Source organism: Tupaia chinensis, unplaced genomic scaffold (assembly GCF_000334495.1).
Source record: "Tupaia chinensis unplaced genomic scaffold, TupChi_1.0 Scaffold143962_1, whole genome shotgun sequence".
Classification (NCBI taxonomy): Eukaryota; Metazoa; Chordata; class Mammalia; order Scandentia; family Tupaiidae; genus Tupaia; species Tupaia belangeri.
Window position 1 is genome coordinate 12,574 of NW_006203813.1, and position 8,134 is coordinate 20,707.

An 8,134-nucleotide genomic window follows, 5' to 3' on the forward strand; every position below is an offset into this window, starting at 1 on the left:
AAAAACATTCATTAAGAAAAGGACAGTCTTGGGCCAGCAGATGCCATAGAGTTAAGGAGCTGGGCTCCCACATGGCCAACTACAGTTCGAGTTCTGTACCCAGCAGCTTGAGACTCACACCAGGTGTGTGTGCGAGTGTGTCCAAAATCCCGAGAAGAGAATGGAAAAGAAAGGATTGTGTCATGGTCTTCCCCTTAGGGGCTGATTTCTCACTTTCTGTCTTTCTGGAGAGCACACACTCCGTATAGCAAAAATCTTTCTTAAAAAGGAAAAAAGGAAAGAAAAGAAAGAAAGAAAGAAAGAAAGAAAGAAAGAAAGAAAGAAAGAAAGAAAGAAAGAAAGAAAATGAACGAAAAAGAAAGAAACAATGAAAGAAGAAAGAAAAGAAACAAAGAAAAAAGAAAGAATGAAAGAGAAAGAAGGGAAGAAAGAAAAAAGAAAGAAAGAAAGAAAGAAAGAAAGAAAGAAAGAAAGAAAGAAAGAAAGAAAGAGAAATAAAGAAAGAAAAAGAGATAATCTCAAGGCCTGCAGGTGGTGTAGTGGTTAAGGCACTGGACTCTCACATGACTGACTACATTTCAAGTTGTGGACCTGGTACCTTACTTTCTTGCTTTCTCTCTCTCTCTCTGGTGGGTTAAAGTGTCCTATTAAATTAATAATAACAATACTATAATAATAATAAGTAAAATTAAATAATTTTAAAAAGTAAGGATGGCCTCAGGCCAAGTGAATCCCACATGGCTGGCTGCATGGATCAAGTCCTAAACCCAGAAGCTTGAAAAACATTCCAGGTACATGTATATGTGCCCAAAATTTCAAAAGAAGATATGGAGAAGAAGGGATTGTGGTGTCATCATCCCTCATGTGGATGCTTTCTTATTTTCTCTCTTTCTTTCTCTCCCTGGTTAATGCATGTACCCTCTAAAAATTTTAAAAATAAATAAATAAATAAAATGGTAATTTATTTAATAAACAATGCTGAAGCAACAAACAAACAAACACCCTAAACCCCTCTTTTCATCATATATGAAAATTAACTCAAAATGTATTAAAAACTTATATTTAAGCCCCCAAACTATGAAGCTACAGGAAGAAAAGAGAAACTTGAGCGCACTGATTTAAGCAAAAAGTTTTATAATAAGACCTCAAGAGCACAAGCAACAAAGGCAAAAATAGACAAATGGGACTATGTCAAACTAAAATGCTTCTACACAACAAAGAAAACAATCTGAGTAAAGAGACAATTGACAAAACTGGATAAAATATCTGTGAACTGTACACTTGATAAGGGATTAATAACAAAAATATGAAAAGAACTCCAACAACTCAATAGAAAAAAAAAGAAAAAGAGAGAGAAAACTAATTGAAATGGGGACCAATGATTTGAATAGACATTTATCAAAAGAAGCTGTAAAGTTACCAATAGACATGACAAAATGTTCAAACTCACTAAATGTCAGGTAAATGCAAATTAAAACTACAGTGATCTATCATTTCGCATTTCACCCGTTAGAATAGTTACTATCAAAAAGACAAAAAAAAAAAAAAAAAAACAGTTAACAAATGCTAGTGAAAGAAGTGTGGAGAAAGTAGAACTTTTTATGCTGTTTGTAGAAATATAAATTAGTACAGCCACTCCTCACTTAATGACCTACCTGTTTCATAACCACTTGCAACTGTGGAATTTAAGGATGTATTAATAATTATGTGTGATATATATAAAATGCATACTCAATTCTGAAGACTTTGTGCAAAAAAAAGTAGAATATTCTATTAACATTTTTGTATCAATTATTTTATTTTTGTTTTTATCTATTTATTTATTTTGAGAGGTTTTCACTGTAGGGCACGTGTGCTCGCCAGACAGACAGAGAGAGACATAGAGACAGAAAGGGAGAAATCACCCCCCGGGGGATTATCACGCCACAATCCCTTCTCCTCCATTCTCCTCTCGGGATCTTTGGCACACACGCACATGTGCCCTGCGTGAGTTTTAAGCCACCGGGTTCAGGACGTGAACTGCAGTCGACTACTTGGGAGTCCAGTGACATAGCCATTACACTAACTGCTGGTTCCCTCAACTATTATTAAAAGTAAAATATTTTGACATATTGGGTTAAATAAAAACATGCTATTATTGTATTTTTTTAAAATGTTCTGATAATTATTCAGACTACTCTCTAAGGCTTCATTGTCATATACACTTGAGAGTTGTTGGTAGCCGAAATTCCAAGTATTCCCTGTGGGCCAGGGGTGTGTGGGACTGCTGTTTGCCTGGCTGATATAACAGCACCCAAACCCTAGGCAAGGCTTCCCTGAAGATGGAAAGCAACTCTCTGAGGACTAGCCAATAAGAATTTGCCTGTCCACATCTGCACGCAGAGTACATTAGGAGGGTAGATGCATGGTCATTCTGGAATACATGCCAATCCAAAAATACATCCTCAAAGCAGGATTTATGATCAAGATTTACAGTGCCATTTTTTAGGCAGTGCATTTCTACAAATAATCCTTGGAGTCTTGTATGTGTCCCAAAAAGAATGTAGATCACACGGAAATATCAATTATGAAGGTGCAAGCAGCAAGAAAACACCACAATGGGCCAAAACTGTGAGTTGAACCTGCCTATATTTCTCTTGCATACAAATAAAGACCAAGATGGTGTGGACCAACAGTTAATGGTATTTCAATAGAGGGAAACAGCTACTTACGAGTCTGTTCATGTCAGTTTAGTAGTGAGGACAGAAAGTCTGACTACTTTTCCTATTTTCCAAAATCTTTTTAAAAGGGTCTGGGAAGTCATGCCCACAAACATTAACATACCATTTATTTTCTATTAACAGGATTCTCCCTACATCCTATCCCTGGCATAGTATCTTTGAGATGTATATTTCAACCGATTACAGTATACTCTTTTGCTTATCTCTTCCCAAGACACAGAACTTCCCTTTTTTTGAGATGTAGATTAAGCCTTTCTTTAATCTCTTCCCAAGACAAATCTCTTCACTAAATTTTGTCTGTCAATTTCAAAAACAAATAAAAGGAACCCCTGTACATGATCACCCCAAGAAAAGCATGTATGTCTCTTCTCCGGGCCTAGGTCACTCATATTTGGCCTGGAAATAAACCACATCGAGTATTAATTATTAATTTTTGCAATTGGTTATTTTTCCATCAACAGTTGCAAAGGAGGTAAGTAATCATTCTGTTTGTGAGAAGATGGTCATGGAGACAGGGTAACCCAACCGCACTGTGGTGAAGTGCTTCTTTCTGGAGGGTCTGATGTGCACAGCTGAGCACCCTAGCCTGTTCTTCCTTGTCTTTCTCCTCATCTACAGCATCACATTGACTGGGAATCTCATTGTTCTCCTTACTGTGGGCTCTGACCCTCATCTGCACTCCCCCATGTACCACTTCCTGGGCCACCTGTCCTTCCTGGATGCCTGTTTGTCCCCAGTGATGGTGCCCAAGGTCCTGGCAAGCATGCTGACTCAGGGGGATAAGGTGATCTCCTTTCAGGGCTGTGCTGTGCAGCTTTACTGCTTCCACTTACTGGCCAGCACCGAGTGCTTCCTGTACATGGTCATGGGTTACAACCACTACCTGGCCATCTACCCGGTGGCCATGCACAAGCGAGCATGCGTGGCGCTGGCCAAGATCACGTGGGCCACCAGGACCATGCACTCTGCAACCTACACCTTCTACCTGCCCTACTATGGCCCATTGCGTTACCTACTTCTTCTGTGACATCCCGCCTATGCTGAAGCTGGCCTGTGTGGACACCATGCTAAACGAGCTTGTCATGCTGGTAAAAATCAGTGTGGTGGCCGCAGGCTGCTGGACACTCACCATCACGTCCTACATCTTTATCGTGCCACCGGTGCTGTGCATTCACATGGCAGATGGCTGGCAATGGGCCTTCTCCACCTGCTCTGTGCACCTCACCATGATGCTCCTATACTACCTACAGCCTCCATCCAGGTGTGCTGGGGCTGAGGTCCCTGCTGTCTTCTACACGATTGTCACTCCCATGCTCAACCCTTTCATTTATGCCCTGCAGAACAGAGAAGTGAAACGAGCCCTGCAAAGGCTTTTGTGCAGGGGCTGTGGGAGCTGCCAGTGGACAGTCTACCCCTGTAACCTGCGCTATCTGCCTCTCATTGCCTGCGATGAACACAGCTATTCACATCTCAAATGAATAAGAAAAATAATACAGGTAGAATTGAAAATAACAGTTTCAGCTCAACCAGTAACTTTTTCTCCCTCCTTTGGCCAAGTGGTCAGCTTCAGTGTCTGGTCACAAGCCTTTCATCTCTAAAATGAAAGAGCTGGATTAGGTAATGTCTTGAATATCCCCAAACTCCAAGTTCTATTACTCAAATGTAGACGGAATGTTATTCATATTCTCAAATCCTCACATTTCAGTAACTTTTTTTTTTACTTTTTAAGAAATAGTTTTATTAAATATGTAATACATATTAAAGAATACTGAAAACAAAAATAGAAGGTACTGACAATAAAATGAACCTTTCTATATGTAACAACAGTTTAAGAGAAAAAAAAATACGTTTTTCAGAATAATGAAATACAAGAATGGTGGCTTGCCTGAGTTCACTTAGTACCTGTCATATCTCTTAGGTCATATTTTTCCACTCAAGTTAGTGTATAACTAAAGGAATATAGAATGCTTGGAAATAATATGAATTTTGAAGTCACTTGGACTTAGCAGCATTTTAATCCTCATCCCACTAGATGCAGAATTTTGTACAAATTTTATCAGACTTGGAATTCCAGTCTTCTCTTTTGAAAGTAACATGAAAATAACTACTTTGTAGGGTTTTATGAGGACCAAAGGAGACAATTATGAAAAGCACTTGGTGTAAAGCATGTGCCCTGGTTTCCTTCTACACAGGCTAGAGAAATTAAAGAGAGCTTATTGTACAAGCTAAGATTTGAACCACCTCTAAGGTTTTTTTTTCCTCTATTTATTTATTTTTTATTTACATTTTTAAAATACATTCTATTACATTATTTAGCTTACAATGTGATCGTTTCAATATATGAACATTTCTCCCTGGTCTAGTTGATCAAAATATATACACTTTATACAACAGCTGCACACAAAAAAAGTCATTTCTAGACTTTGAGGGGATAAGAGATAATGCAAAATTATAGTTAAGTAGCTTGCCAGATAGTAGGAGTCGTCACTGTTCAGAAAATAAGAAATGACCCTGAACAACTCTGCCGACTGTAGGAGCCTCGCATACCAAACTGAGGAGTTAGATTATGTGCTAGGCATCCTACTTCTTCATTTCTCCTCCTCTTCATCGTTGATCAGGATACGCTAATCCTGAGAAGACACTTCTTTAAATGCTAAATCATGGGATAAATGTAAGAACGGAGAAAGAAAAAGAGAGAGGTGGTAGAATGGCCAATTAACAAGCTATTAACAAGCTAATGTCCTAGGCCTAAGAAGAAACATCATTATTAAACTTGGATAATGACACTGGAGATGAAGAAGTATTTCATAGAATTAATTAAAGGTGTATTAAGGAGGGAAAAATTGAGATTATTAGAATGAAGATAGTAAAAATTGAGATTATTAAAATGAAGATAGAATGAAGTATCTGTACAAGGCACTGTTCTAGTTGTTTATATTAACTCTCTTGAGAGGTATATTTTAGACCAGTATTTTAATTTATGTTACTCAGATGAAGGAATTGCTAATATGAGAGGTAAAGTAAGCTTTCTAAGGTCATGAAAATAATAATAGTTGAAACCAGTATTTCATCTGAAATCTATCTGGCTTCAGGGACACATTTCAGAAATACAACAGTACCTACAAGATGATCAAATTCTGCCCCTGTTATTTAACCAATGATATTAGAGGTATAATTTTATCGTAGGCCTTTCATCAAGGAAAGTCTTCTTTTAGATAAGGATTCCCTGACTTTTAAATATAAATACAAAGTTTGAACCTAACACTCCTGGAAGGGAAAAACATGCAGGAAAAAAGAGAAAGAAATGCAGAGAATAAGCAGCATTCGTCCAGAAGTCAGAGCTGTTCTCCCTTTTTTTTAGTGTCTCCATTATTGATGCATTTGTAGAAAGGCCAGAGGTAACTCAGGCAAACTCTTCATTCCCGTCATAGAAAACTTAAGCACAGGTAGGATATACCGGAAGTCAAATATGGAAGGAGAGGTGATGCTAAAACAAGCTGTATGTATGGTCTGGTCCTACACCATTCTTCAGTCATGCCAGATGTCCACTTTGTAGAAATGAAAGAATACATTGTCAAGGAATATTGTGGCTATGTGTTGCCCATCTTACATTCTTTTCTTCTCAATTTTGGCCTAAGCACTTTTATATATGTCTACCCTGTAAAATGGTTCACTCTCAAATTCTTCTCCAAATTTCTACCTGTCTTTTGGCAGCATGAATTCTTCATCACATTACATTATAGTCCTTCATAATGTCACTAATTGCTATCTTTCTTTGAATTGTTACCAAAAGCTTTCATGCATGTAACTAGATTATAAGAACTTCAAAAGCAAAGACCTTTGTACTTCTTAAGTGTTCCAAACAAGGGAACTCAGTAAAATATTTAACTTAGTAAAGTATACATTCAATCCAGTATTCAGGATATGGAAATAAGACACATATATTCTTCTCAATTTAACTGCCAAGTGTAAAGATTTGTCTTGTATACAGTAGGGGAAATTGTGTTCATTATTTTCTCCTTTCAGATATTTCTGGTTGGATTTGATTTGGAGATTTAAGAGCTTTGGCGTACTTGTTCTATTGCAGGTTTAATTGAAATTTGAAAAGAAAGGAGACTAGAGATTTAATTGGTATTCATTAAAATAAAAATAGAAACACTTGACAAAAAGTGGACAACTATTTAAGGTTATTTTCCTAGCCTCTTATAATACAAACAGTAAATAACTGATATTTCATGATTATATGTCAAATGGACAAGAAACAAAAGTGTTATGTGAACAGGATGATTTTCACAGGACATAATGCAAGAGTGATGAGGGGTTCTTACCATTGGTCATGCTACCACGTAGTGTTGGAGAGTAGTTCAGTTCCTGTGAAAGAGGGACATACAAAAAAATTAGATGGGTGCAATTGAGTGGGCTAAATATCTTCATAGGATGAAGGATTCCACAGTAATTGTATTCAAAGTACGAGTATATAAGTGATTTCAGGCTACTGTTTAAATAATGTGGACAGGCTGATCTGTCTATGGGGTAACCTGTCTATCTGTCCTTCCAAGTAAGGCTTCTCTCCTTCCTCTCCCTCACAAGAGACTGCACATTAAATCAGTATGTGGTCCTGGAATAAATTCCAAATGCTTATCATGAACTATTCTTTTATGTATTATTATTTTTTTATGTTAAAAAGTTGTAAGTGCTTTGTATATAAGTTGTTGAGGGATATTGGTTTGGAGATTTTATTTATTGCAATGTTTCTGAAAAATGTTGGTATCAGAATAACACTGACATCATAAAATGAAGCATTAAGCATTCTAAGCTCTGTTGATATGAACCCAGAATGCTCACCATTGTAGGTCAGCCTGGCAGAACATCATATGTTACTACTGCATAGCCTTCTGGCACCTGAGTTGATTTTTGATTGCTGACTTAACCTCCTCATTACGTCTGTTCATATTTTCAATGTCCTCATGCTTTAGTCTTGGGATATTGTAAATTTCTAGGAATTAAATCTCTTATTCTGAGATTTCCAGTTGGTTGGCATATTATTGCTCATACTAATCTTATAATCGGGTCAGTCCCACTGCAAAGTGGGTAATCACTGTGCATTGGAAGCAGAATCCCACAGAGTTGATGGCAGCTTGAATCTGATTCACCGTGTTTTTCAAAACCCACCGGGCATGTGTGCTCATGTCCAAAATCCTGACTGAAAGGAGAGCAGGAAAAAAATGGATCGTAGCACTGACCATGCCCCACTTAGGAGATGCCTTTTCTCTTCCTCTCTCTCACAAGTGCACATGCCCACTGGCAATCAAAAATAATCATTATAATCTTATGATCCTATGTATTTCTGTGATATCAGTGGTAATATATCTTTTTTCATTTATAATTTTACTTACTTGTGCATTCGCTCATTT

The 8,134-nt window shown here is 37.4% G+C and overlaps 1 pseudogene; it reads left to right on the forward strand.

Annotated features, from left to right (window-relative positions):
• Positions 1 to 3,181: 3,181 nt before the first annotated feature.
• On the forward strand, positions 3,182 to 4,198 carry LOC102486583 (olfactory receptor 10S1-like; annotated as a pseudogene).
• Positions 4,199 to 8,134: the final 3,936 nt, after the last annotated feature.